Source organism: Peromyscus maniculatus, chromosome 6 (genome assembly GCF_049852395.1).
Source record: "Peromyscus maniculatus bairdii isolate BWxNUB_F1_BW_parent chromosome 6, HU_Pman_BW_mat_3.1, whole genome shotgun sequence".
Lineage (NCBI taxonomy): Eukaryota > Metazoa > Chordata > Mammalia > Rodentia > Cricetidae > Peromyscus > Peromyscus maniculatus.
In genome coordinates this window covers 138,323,827-138,336,260 of record NC_134857.1, presented here as the reverse complement: position 1 = coordinate 138,336,260, position 12,434 = coordinate 138,323,827, and the positions used below count along the sequence as shown (strand labels likewise).

The window sequence follows — 12,434 nt, the reverse complement described above, 5'->3', positions numbered from 1 at the left end:
ATTAGAATACCACCACATAAGAATGATGAGGAGAAAGCAGGCACTGGAAGCCTGAACTGTGAAGTTCCAGGGGGAAGTAAAGATCCTATCAGCGTCATATATCTGATATTTTGAATTAAAACTCTGTGGCCTCTACTGAATGTACCAGGCTCTACTGACTCCCCATGGGAGACCTTACCTTCTTGTAGGAGAGAATGGAGTTAGTGGGGAGGGGTCTGTGATTGGTATGTGAAATGAATAAAAAATTTCTAATAAAAAAAAAAGAAAATGTCCCACTCCCACCCTCACCCACCTGCTCCTTGCCCCTCCCTTGGCTCTCGAGGCTCTACCCTTCCTGGTGGGGCTGATAAAAAAAAAAAAAGACTCTGTGGTGCCTATCTCTGTTTCCTGGAGTACTTTTAACATTTGGCTTTAAAGTAAAGAACTGTGTTTGCTGTTAAAGACAAAAAAAAAAAAAAAAAAAAAAAAGACATTGTGTTTCTAGTCAGCTGGAAATGAAGAGTCAGCCATGATTAACAAGAGACCAACACCACCACTGAAATGAATCCTTGGCCTTACTGAGACAATTGATGCTGTTTGTTATCTGGAACTGAGAAATTAGAAGTGGTTAAGTAAAGACCAGCATCACTGAGGATCATAAATCTTGGAGTATTTCCTCAGGGTCTGCACAAATAAGCTGTGGTAGAGGAGTCTGAAGCTGTATCTCATGCTGGCAGCTAAACTTGCTAGTGTAAGAATCACACAGATAGTAATAGTTTTGAAGGCTTCAAGGAGTTATGGAGAGCAGCTAAAGCTTGACACCCTGAAGCAGAGCTGGAATCCTTGGAGCAAAGCTGGAAGAGATCTTGGGTGAAAGTGCAACCTCAGTTGCAGCAGAAAACTCAGAATTGAAGGAATCATGGAAAGAAGTTGAAGCTTGGCGCCATGTGGCAGGGTAATAGTACCTGAAGAGATCCTGAGAGGCAATTGGTAAAAGTACAGCCAGGCCAGATGTATCAGGAGACTCAGGCATTCGGGAAATATCAGTACCATGGGGCTACCACCAAGAACAGCAGCATGTATGGAGTAGAGCTGGCCTGAGCCTACAAAATGTGCTATGTGTACTGTGTTGAGCCCTTTGGAGCCCAGAATCATGAGTCCCAGCAGTCTGATGTTGAGCTTTATACAGCTGGGCTTTGGGTTTGCTTTGATCTGATTTTTGACTATGCCCTGGTTCTTTATTCTTGAAGTAAGAAAATACTTAATTTAATTTACTTTTATTATATGGGAGCCAGTGGTTATATAATACTGTTGCTGGAGAATTTCTCTCCAGCTCCCGCTGGAGATGTCACCCCTGGACTGGTGGTCCTGAGTACTATAAGAAAGCCCACTAAGCAAGCTGGGCGGTAGTGGCATATGCCTTTAATCCCAGCACTCGGGAAGCAGAGGCAGGCAGATCTCTGTGAGTTCGAGGCCAGCCTGGGCTACCAAGTGAGTTCCAGGAAAGGCGCAAAGCTACACAGAGAAACCCTGTCTAAAAAAAAAAAAGCCCACTAAGCAAGCCTCAAACCAGTAAGCAGCACCCCTCCATGGCCTCTGCATCAGTTCCTGCCTCCAGGTTCCTGCTTGAATTTGTGCCCTGACTTGTTTCAATGATGGACTATAAAAATAAACCATTTCTCCCCAAGTTGTATGTGGTCATGGTGCTTTATCACAGGAATAGAAACCTTAAGAATTCCAACTCTGGAATTTTAAAGAAGTCATTGATGAATGATTCAGTTAAAAATATTTTCCAATGAAAATAGCAGATATTCCTTTCATAAGAGGATCTAATGGAGATCACCAGTGTCTCCAATGCAACATCTGTTGAGATAGGATCTCAATTCATAGTTTTCACTATCAAGCATGTAAATAAAGAAACTTGTTTTTGTGCTTTCAAACAGCAATAAAATAAGTCACCTTAACTGGGTTTGCTAAGAAAGGAGCTTTTTCCTGTTGGCATTTCTCATTACTACAGCACCATGACTGGCCACTTTGAATGGGATCAATCTACCTTTATGATGAGAGGGAATGTTCTTTCAATTTAATAAAGAACAAGTGATTCTGGAAACATTTTCAACCAGGGAAATTAAAGAATTAAAAAGTCTTGAAGGAACTGAAGTAAACTGTGTTAAATATGAGTTTAAGTTCACAATCAAGACATTTCAAAGAAAATGGGTGTATTATGTAGTCCTGGAGTGGAGCCAGGCATGTTAGGTTATATGTAGGGTCGTGAATTAACCAGAAAATAACCAATGCATTTAAACATCAGATTTAGACTTACACCTTCTGGACTTACATGCCAAAATGGTAATATCTAAATTTAGTACATAAAATATAGAAAAGTTACTTGACTTCAGACTTCACAATAAATCAAAACTAAAAGACACTAAAAATGATAAAACGAAATATAAAGGAAAAGTAACAAGGAGAAGGGTATGTAAGACTCACACAGAAGGTGACATTTTAGTAAAGCCCTGGAGTTGATGAAGGAGAAAGCCATGTGGATATGTAGCGGAGGGGTGTTCCATGCTGGAAAGTAGTGCATATCTCTAATACAACAGCAAAGCTAAAGGATTCAAGACCAGAAGGACAAAGTAGAGTGGGAAGAGGAGGTGGAAATGAGCTAGTAGTTGGCAAAGGAGAACCACTGGCCCTTTGGAAACTGAGTCAGTAAAGCTTTGCTGGGACTCTCATTAAGTCTTTTTCCTCTTGACATATGGATTGCCTTATGTTACACAGCGTTACTGTAATCAACTTGACTACTATATTAAGCATGAACAAAAAGGCTTTCAGGGAGAATATTTTCAAGATAGAGTCAGGAAAGCTAGTAAGAAAATCACTGCCATATCTAGGCAAAGACAAGAATGCCTGGGGGACCAGAACAGTAGAGAGGAGGAGGGATCAGTTTCTAAATCAGTTGTGAAGGTATTGCCAGAAGATCCCATGGAGTTTGAACTCTAAATCAAATAACTCTGACCAAGCATCTGCAGAAATTATTGCAGAACATATGATGACAGTCTACCAAATCTGTGTCAAGTTATCTCCCTAGAGCCTCCTATCAGGCAGTTCTCCAGCATGCCTGTCGATAGCCCACCACATCATGAGAAGAATTAATGGAAGTTACATTAAAATATCTCACTTTCACTCATCATGCCTAGCATATCACTGTATTGCTTTCCTGTTGCTGAACTGGACACATAGGGAGGGCACGTGCTTTTTGTGATAATAGACACTAGGACTTTTACCTCTCAGCAGAAGTAGTAATCCTCATAGACTTTTGGAGTTCATTAGGGGAATCAAAGAACTCTGGTTTCCCAGAGAGTCCATTTGGTTTACGAAATCACAAGTGCATGATGCTGAAATTTTTAAGGTAATCAAATTTACTTAATTTATTGCTTCCACAAATTCTCCTCAGTTTCTAGCCTCTTGCATTTCCTGTTCATGAGCAGCAGCATTTTCCCCTTCATTTCTTTCAGTTTAGTTTTGATTTTGTCATTTGAGTGGGATTTGGGGAGCAATAGTAGACAAATCCCTCTGGCGCCCTGAGTCAGCTTGCTGTTTATCCATGCAGCACACATTTGCCCTGTGTTTGTTTATGCAGATATTCTGTAAGAACTGGGGTTCCAAAGATTAATTAAACACGGTTTGGCCTGTTAGAAATCCAAGCCTAATAAGAGGCATGCAAATGAGTAAGGCAGCTAACAGAAAGCCAGGCAAGAAAATAAGATAGGAGAGCTGAAAGCTGGCTTCTACTGGGAAAGACATAAAAAATTCAGAGAAAGAAATTCAGAGAAAAGAAAGCCTTGAAAGTAGAAAGGACGAGAGGCAGCCTAGGGAAGGCAGAGAAGCGAGAATGTGAGACAGCTGGGATGACTGTGTGATCCTGGGGCCAGATAGTCACCCCTTTGCAGAATAAAGGGAAAAGGGGGAAAGAATTGTAGCCAGGCCAGCAGTGTCCTTAATACCATGAAAGAACCTAACATTCAACCATGCATGGCAGCCTGTCTCAAAGGCCAAGATCCTAATGTTCACTTCTGCACATTAAAAAGTACTCTGATATGAAAGATAACTTACCAATAACTGTTCACTACTAACTCACTATAGGTGTCTCAAGTTGTGATCAGAGCTATAATTTCAGTAGGAACAGACAAAAAGCCAGTAATAAGTGAAAGTCATAGTTTAAAAAATATCGTGCTTCCAGAACCAAAGTGAAAATGGAAGAAATGAAGGGAAAGAGGTGGATTTCAGAACACGAGGAAATGGGAAAGTTAGTGTGTGGATTTGGCTGTAGTATGGATAAAAGTTAAGAGGAACACAGCTGGAGAGGAAAGTGAACTGGAAATAAAACAGTTCTGGAAGCATGGAGTTTGAGCACCTTTGAACACAGGGGAGAAGGGAGGAGGAACAGCCAAAAGCTGAAATACAGATTCAGGACTCTGGAAAAGGCTCCTGAGCTGTGCAGAACGTTTGAGGCTCACCAACAGAGTTGGCCTATGTATAAAAATAGAGGTATGGGAATTATGCAGAATTTACAGGAAAGTGTGTAAATTGACAAATGCACAAATAACATAACTGATAACTATGCTCCATGATTAACAAAACCTTAAAATCTAGGTTCCACAGGGTCAGGGAGCCCCCCCTCCCCTATTCACCACTGTGTCGCACATCAGACTGCCAAACACAGGAAGGGGCACCAGGAAATAGCTCCCCTTTCCTGGTGATTTGCTGCACATCTGGGACACAACTTTGTTGCAGAAGTGAGGTAGTGACTGCGACTTCCTCCGACTCCCTCAAACAACCACGCTGTTGACATGATCCTTTCCATTCTTTAACTCTGAAGAAATCATTTCATCCTCAACCCACAAAATGCTGAGTGCACACATGAGTTGATCATAGATATATGGGCTGCTACTATGTTCTAGTAACAAAGAAATATATATATATGTATATTTATTATATATTACATACACACATATAGATATATAATTTATAATCTTTTTGTAGCAAGCTAGTCTTTTCTCCATCTGTGAGCAGGATGTTATTCTATCTTTCTAATGCTTTGTTTTATTTAGCACGAGCAATCTAGTAAGAGTTTGCTAAAAATTCTTATGATATCATATGAAAAATGTTTTTAGCAACTGACTGACTGCTTGTAGAGTCCTACGGACAGCCTGCTAACCTGCTAAGGCAAAGCCCAAGTTAGCACTTGTTCTTACACGATGTTGAAGGGCAGGTATCATTCAGCTTCACTCATCCATCCATCCATTCATTCATTTAGAAATTGTTGGATGAATGGATAAAGTTTCCTGTCAATATTTTGTTCTCTGTTGTATTGTCCATACTGAGCAGAACACAGTATTTAAAATTTAAGTGTTCAGTAAATGTTTATACTTGGTGTAGTTCAGATGACCACACTGATCCTTCTTGAAAGCCCTAAACAGTACAAGGTAATGTGGAAAGAGAAATAGTGCTGTCCTACTCACTTAAAATTTAGAGAGGAAAACACTTTTTAACTATTGGAATCAGACTTGCAGGGCTCTAGACATCACATGTGTCCAGAAGTTTCTACTGAAATTTGCTCCAGCAAACAAAGGCTTCCCTGAAGAAGTGATCTTGAACTGAAGTCTGAAGGATGAGTGGGCTCAGCACAGCAAAGAAAAGAAGTAGTGCTTTATACAGAAGGAGAGGCAGGACACAGGTTTCTATTACAAGTGAGGGCAGAAAGCTGGGTAAGGTTAAAGTATGTGAGGATAGCTTTTCCAGAGTTCCAGGATTGTAAGTATTAGAAAAAATTATGTAGCCAAGAACATATATTATGTGAAGTTGATGAAATGCATATTGGCTTAACAAAACTGGCATGTTTGTAACTGGCATAGGTTGAAGTTACAACCCAAAAACTCTTTGCTCATTTGTAATATAAAAGTTTGACTAAACAAAGGAAAAATATTATAACAAAAACAATTGAGCATGTCATTTTGAGTTTATAACCTTGATCCTTGTAGATTATGCCAATAAAATTATAATTTTACTAACTCATACAGCACCAACTAACCCTCAAATGGGGGTTAGCAAAGGGGTCAATGCAGGGTCATGAGGGTAGTTTAGGTGCACTGATGTAGAACTGTATTGACATTAATACACCTGGCAAATAGTTCATTCAATTCTTGTTTAAAACCAAGCTTTAAAACATATTGTTAATTGGTGTTGTTCACATGAGAGAATTCATACAGAGAAAGGTAAGACTGAGACCATGAAAGAGCAGCTAAGTGATATGGAAACAATGGTATGTTTAAAATATGCAGAGGTATGTAAAAAAATATGCACTCTTTGCTTTCAATAGCTGTGATGGAGTGCTTGGGCAGAGAGACTAGTAGTATCCAGTCAGTTGATTTAGTGTTTCCTTTAACACTTATGATTATAACATTTGCCACAATCTCTGACTCTGGATTATATATCTATTGCCATTCATCTGTCCACCCTGTGCACCCTGAGGCAGAAAAGATAATGCAGGCACATGTTGACTCCTGCTTTCATTCAATGAGATGCTCACTGATCACAGACTGATGACACAATTCCTCTGAGATTTTCTGTTCCAGTAAATGGGCAAGATGCCTACAGATTGATAGAATAAACAGCCTTCTATGCCTGACTGCTGGCTTGAAGACAACCCCAATTCTAAATTACACAGTGCTCATTGAGGTACCTTGTTTTCTCAGTGCATTATCATGACCTTCAGGGGTCACTGCCAGTATTTTTGCAACAGGTACATGGTTTAAGTGCAGGGATTCAGAGAGGCATGCCTTGCTCCCGAGTTTAAAACTACCAGTGTGGAACTCTTCAGGATGAAGGATGGTTTTGGTTTACCAATAAGAACATAACTGATTTTTTTCATTTGTTGAAATATTTAAATTGAAAATATAGTTCTCTGGTGCAGAAGAAATAAAAGCTTCTGTTTTCGGAGGTTAGCTCTTAGAAATGTGTAGTGATAAAAATGCTTGTAGAGTATATCTAAATATTTTCAGCACTTCAAACATTAAGATGAAGAAGGGCAGTGATTGGGTTTTTTGTTATTGTCGTTTTGTTTAGGTTTTTTTTTTTTTTTTTTTTTTTTTTTTTTTTTTTTTTTTTTTTTTTTTTGGTTTTTCGAGACAGGGTTTCTCTGTGTAGCTTTGCGCCTTTCCTGGAGCTCACTTGGTAGCCCAGGCTGGCCTCGAACTCACAGCGATCCGCCTGGCTCTGCCTCCCGAGTGCTGGGATTAAAGGCGTGCGCCACCACCGCCCGGCTTGTTTAGGTTTTTTAATGGTTTACCATTGTTTGTTTTGGGTTTGTCTTATTTTTAAATCAAGGTCATACTCTGTACCCTTAGCCAAGTAGTGATTAGAGGAGTGAGCTACCACCCCTGGCACCAGAAAAATAAAAGAAAGAGGAAATCTGTACAGCAAGAGAAATGTCTTGGCTAATTGTCTTGAAATGTGTCTGCTAATGCGCGTGAGACCCTAATCTCAAGTTTCAGATGCTTAGAGTCTGCCTGCTTGGACTGTCACCACTTCAGGGAGCAGTGCTGGGGGTGGAGGGAGAATAAGGAGATGACACTTTGGACGAGGTTAAAAAAAAATCGTCATCTTCAGAGTGAGAGGCAATTTCCTGGAGGACAATGGTTGAATAGCAAGCATCCAATCCCCACTTGAGGCATTTGTCAGGAATATAAAGGAAAATCAATATCCAAATTGTAACTTTCTCCAACAAATCTTGGTATGGTTGCAGAAGAGGCAGAAAGTCCTGTTCAACTCATGCTAAGCTCAGAAGACTATGCCAAGAGTTTGCTAAGTGATATGCTGAGAAACTGTTCATAACGTGTCTACACTTGGGAAGGAAGGAGAGAGGCCAATGGAGAATAAGAACAGTTGGTGATAAGATGCACTGGTAACTGCTATATGGGTCTTCTGGGATGCTGGGCTAAGTTAAACAACCATGTAAGGAGGGGTGGTCAACAAATGGTATCTTCACAACTGAGACTGCAGGAGTGATAATGACCACTGTGATGGCAATCAGTGTGTTATCCAAGAGAGTGACTGAAAAGGAATTGAAGACACTACCAATTATGAGCATTCGTTGCTTTTCTGTTCAATTCAGATGTGCTTTTAAGAGCATTCCTACAAATAAGTTGCTTTGCGGGGAGTGGGAAACAAAGGTGACAAGGGAGCTCAGATCTGGGTTCCTGCACCTCAGTGTCACATGCTCGTCGCTGTGGGTGGGATACCAACAGCAGAAAGGATGTCTGTGCCAGCCAGGGACCAGCAAATAGGCTCAGGGTGACCAGATGCCAGTAGTAAACATAAAAGCTGCAGGAAGTGGGACTCTTCAAGCCTACAGGGCACAGGGAGGGGACAAGGAGTAAGCACAGGTCAGATGTGACATGTTCTATATAATCTAAGGTTTGTAATCTTTGGGTAATGGAAGACTTTACAAACAGGAGTGAGAACATTGACATAGCTCCCAAATGCATAAACATATAACCTGTAAGGAGTAAATGGCTACAGTTTTTAGAGAACGAAAATAAAACTAGTTTGCAATATGAGATGAGAGTACATTTGTTACATAATTTTGACTCAAATTTAAAGTCTTGCTCGGTTAACAAATTTGAGGTCTAAGTGGATGGTGGTACTGTAAAGTAAGGTATCTGAAATCAGAATTGCTTTCCTTGATCAAGCCAGGAAACGTGAACTATCTGAGCACAACTCTCAAGGGAACTATGCTGTGTTGTTATTTCTCCATTCTGAAGTGTGATAGGATCTAATAAATGCTGAGTGAATTTGTCAAAAGATTCAAAACAAAACTCTGGCATCTGACCTCTTCCTACTAAAAGTCTCTGCCTGAGACGTGTGACACCATGCACATGTGAACCACCTGTCATTTTCCCCAGGATGTTTCTCTGTTCCTGAAACTTAGTCATCATAGTTCATATAACTTTAAGATCAGGCTAGCCTTCCTCATATGATAGTTATATAACTTGGAGCACATTCATCTGTTTCTTTAGGCACCGATCCCTATGAAATGAAGATTAAAGCTAACTCACCAAGCACTGAGCACCAAGTGGTTTGGACATGAATGAACCATTTTCTACAAAGGTTCATCTTTCAAGACCTTAGTCTGGGTGTGACAGTGCTGAGAGGTGACTGAACCTTTCAAAGATAGAGCCTGACTGGAGATAATTAAATCACTGAAGCTCTTGCCCTTGACAGAAATTAGTGTAGTCCTCACATGGAGAGGAGCTAGTTCCCAAGAGAACAAGCTGCTGTAGAGGAATCTAGCTAGAATTTTCCCTTCGTTCATCCTGTGTTTAGTTCTTTTTCTGTCCTTGATGAAACAGAGGCCTGTAGGCACCAGATTTGGGAACTTGGTAAACCTCTTTACTTCATAGAGTACCAATCCCTGGTTATTTTGCTGTAACAACAGAATTGGATGTAAGCAAACAAAAACTCTTAGAAGTCTCCCCATGAGGGTAGTGCTGCTGTCATTACCTAGTACTGATGAAGAACCTTAGCCAAGAAAGTGACAGCTTGGATCTTCCCATCCCCAAGCCCAAGTCTTCAGTGTTACTCCTACAGCCTATCAGCAATGACATCTCCCTCAATGATTGATTAAAAACACATTAGTGAAAATAATCTGTGGAAAAACACCTTAATGGGGCTTGTACTGAGTTGGTGGAGTTTTCCAAATATGCACAAGGACCTTGGTTTGTCCCCAGCATCATATAAATTGAGTATGGTGAGACATGCCAGTGTCAGAAATTCAAAGTCATCCTTGGCTACACAGTGAGTTTGAGGCCAGTCTGGCTTGTTCTCTATCTCAAAAATAGGCCCTATCTCAAAAACACAAACAAAAACTTTTAAAAGTGTCTTGCTATAGTGAGTACCCAACAAGTGTTAGCTTTTGTTGTTGATTATTTTATTATTTATGCTTTCCTAGGCAGTTACATGTTTATTCGATAGAGGAATCACTGTATCTGAAAGGGGATTAAATTATTTCCATTGAACTAACTGGGAACATTCCCTATCCACTGATGCAGACTTTGTTCTGTCCCTGTGACTCTGATAATTATTTCTAGTCCAACTGTGGAATTAGATTAAACCAGCCCTGCTTCCTTATAACAACCCTGCTATGTTTAAAGATGAGTGTCTGTGACAACCATTCTTCTCCACTCTAGATCACCTTAGCCATTGATCCTCTAGCATTATCTCCAGACATGCTGCTTAAGTCCACTTGTTAAAGACATCTTTGCACTTAAGCATTCAGAGAAAGCAAAATTCTATCATTCACACATGTTCTACCAGCATCTATAGAATAGGGCATTCAAAGAAGCAGACACAGGACAGCCCTGCCACTGTCTGATCACGTTCCCAGGTGCTGTAGTTTCTTCTTGTGTGGAGGAGCTGTCTGTAGAGTGAATGAATTCACAGTGAATACCAAGCTCACTCTTGACTTAAATTCTCAATTTTGCTCAGCTTCTGCTTCCAGACATCTGAGCATGGTCTAGGCACCAAGACTCTACATGAGCCTCTGCCAACTTCACTTCCTGAGAACTGGCCAGCATTCCAGCATCTTTAGCTCTCTGGCTATGCTAATTTTATCACTTCACGTATTGGCTCTCCTTCCCCACATCATGTCATCTTTTCCTCTATTCCATCAGTATACTCATCTGAGTATTTAAATGGGATATATTAAACTCATAGACATTAAAATATTCATAAGAGCTTATGGCTTAAAGTATTTTAATTAATTATGAATCAATTACATTTTCTCAGTAGTGCCTTCAATTATTGTCACTAGAATACCTATTTGTTCATTCAACAATTACTGAAATATAACATCATTTTCTTCCTACATATTATGGAAAGTGGATTATTAAAACAAAGCTTTAAATTTTTATGGGCATTTTAGTGGGACTGATTCTAAAACAAAACAGAGAAGAATAAAATTAATGTAACCTTGAAACAGTCTCACACCCTATGGAGGTGACCTTTCCGTCTCCAAAGAAATTAACTGAAGAGGTTAGACAATCTCAAGGCATGTTGTACATCACAACTGAGAGAATCGTAAGTAGGCTTTTCATCAAGTGCTGAGCAATTTCAGTCATCCAATTTTGTGTATCAGGGTTTCAAACAAGGGCTATGAAATTCATGAATAAAACATTTACCACTTGTGAGAGCCAAAGGGCTTATAATAAAGCAAGTGTGTTGTTAAATAAAAGATTTTAGTAAAAGTGGAAGAAAGTTTCTTAATCTGAAGTTAGGCTTCCTTTGTGAGTTGCAGATTTTAGATGTTACCCAACAAAACTGAAAGGGTAAAGAGTGAAAAACCACCTAAGGACCAATGACCTGAACATTCAGAAGAACAAAGTCATTTGTAAAAATGCATCTGGTAAATTTCGGCTTGAGATTGGTATAGAATTTCCAATATTTTTTTTTAAAAACAAGTGTTTTTCTTTTTCTATGGGGTATGTGTAAAGCAACATTCTTAGCATTATTATAAAATCAAAAGACCAGTCAACTCTGAAAAATGTTGAAGATGTTCTAAATTCTATAGTATCACATATCTGGAAGTTTAGTTCTTTATGTTAAACATTTCCATTATTACATACATTTGCTTTTACTTGCACGAAATCCTAAAATTATATGTGTACCAAGAAATGTTTTAAAATAAATTTCTTTACGATTTTTATGAGTAAAATCCTATTTTATATACCCAGAGTGACCTAGGTTTCTCAAGCAAAAAGGATTTGGGAAAGTTTAACTGGCCTGACCTACATAGAGAAGTGACTCATGGGTCACTCTAAGGCTTCACATCTCATCATCAACAGTTCTTTGGTGACGAAAATGAAGAGATAGGAAGTCAAAGGCTCAGATCCTGACTATCATGTCACAGTTCTGCAATGCTCTATGCCCACAGGCATTTGTGTGTGGTGCTCAGACATACAAAGTAAGAACCAATTGTGTGCAAAGAGCCACAGTAAAGCTACGGTGTTACAAAATGGTAGTGCCTTGGCTTTCAAATGCTGATGTCCCTTAGGCTGGAGAGATGGCTCAGCAGTTAAGAGTACTGACTGTTCTTCCAGATTCAATTGCCATCATCCACACTGAGGCACATAACTGTCTGCAACTCCAGTTCCAGTTCCAGGCTTTCTAGTCCCCACAGGTACTGTATATATATGATGCACAGACATACATGCAAGTAGAACTCCCATACACATGAAAAATAAATAAAAATTAAAATTTTTTTAAAGAAAAAGACTTGCATTATGTGAAGAATAAATCTGCCAAGTAGTTAAAGAACAATTAATAATATGAAAGATAATTTGAGTATATTAAAGAAATAGGTTAATATCCCTGGGTAATAGGTCTTAATTTTTATA

At 39.4% G+C, this 12,434-nt stretch overlaps 1 protein-coding gene across 4 annotated transcripts in view; it reads left to right on the top strand.

Annotated features, from left to right (window-relative positions):
• Nucleotides 1–12,434, top strand: part of Lrrc7 (leucine rich repeat containing 7) — a 475,963-nt gene that overhangs the window by 332,127 nt on the left and 131,402 nt on the right. The gene's annotated exons all lie outside the window — the stretch shown is intronic.